Here is a 1,313-nt window from a genome sequence, read left to right as displayed (position 1 = left end):
ATAAGAACTCAGAGATTACTGCATGAAGTTTAAATTTTGCTTAAGGTCCACTTGGAAGATAATTAGCTAGGAAGCTATTGTGATTAGCTGGGCCAGAGGCTATGGTGATGCAGAGACAAAGGACTAAACCAGCGAAGGAGCTTAGATGATTTCAAAGTACACTTTGGGCAGTAAAACCCTCGGGATTCATAACGGCTCTAATGTGAAGGAAAAAGTAATGTATGAAGTTAAACCTGACATCTAGTTTTCTCTCCCCACTCCCAGGTCTTTCCTTAATGTTTTATTTTTATTCATATGTGTTTGTGGTACATAACGATTCCATTCATTATAAGGAGTGGGTGCATGTATGTAACACATCTGAATTCTTTTTCATCCCCTCCCCACTCTCTCCAAGAACATCTAGTTTTCTGAATTGAACAAAAAGGTGAGGGATGGGACCTATACTGAGCAGAGCTTCCTGTCTGAAAAGTCAGTGCAAGGGAGTATTAGACAACGGACACCGTAGGGGGAGAGAGAGCCTTTGTATTTGTTGTAATAACTTGTGAGAGTGTTTCCAAAACAAGAAATTAGTTTTCTAAAAATTCAGAATATAGGAAAATATTTCAGCAAGTACGAAACCAGGTTTATATTTGAAATATTACATCTCACACCCTAGTCATGCTGCTACACTGACTGACCCAGCGCCAGGAAATCTTATTACAGCAGCATCTGTGTGCTTCTAGAAGTTAAGGGTCCCTCAGTATTTCCATTATAAACTCCAATTTTCAGGGGTTTATAACTTGGCTATTTTAAAATCCCATCAGGTTAAAACTTGCATGCAATAAAACATTTTTAAAAATAGATTTAATGCATTTTTTCAAGTTTTAGTCAAAATATTGCCTTGTTTTTCTGAGATAAAGCAATTGTTGGGTAATAATTATGAGGCAAATGTCCAATTAAAAACACTTTAGTATAAAGTTTCTAAAAATAATACTTTATAGTAATGTCACATTTCATATGTATAGATTAAAAATACAATAAATCACAAGTATACTGAAGAAATTCTAATGTATTATACCAAAAGTTGGCATTTGCACTGCAGTTTTGGATGAATTTCCTCCCAGTAAATCTCACTGTATTGGTTAAAATGTTTCTTTTTCTAAAATTTTATTTTAAAGAGAGCAGTAAATGAGAAAAAAAGAACAATAGCAGCATACCAGCATCACAAATGTAAATGAACCAACGCAAGGACATTTAAAGTGATACAGGGTTTCAAGACAAAATGAGGGGCTGGGGATTTAGCTCAGCGGCAAAAGCGCCTGCCTGGCAAGTGC

Source organism: Chinchilla lanigera, unplaced genomic scaffold (assembly GCF_000276665.1).
Source record: "Chinchilla lanigera isolate Chin_1 unplaced genomic scaffold, ChiLan1.0 scaffold00034, whole genome shotgun sequence".
Taxonomy (NCBI): domain Eukaryota; kingdom Metazoa; phylum Chordata; class Mammalia; order Rodentia; family Chinchillidae; genus Chinchilla; species Chinchilla lanigera.
The sequence above is the reverse complement of the archived record's forward strand: the minus strand, read 5'-3'. Positions refer to the sequence as shown.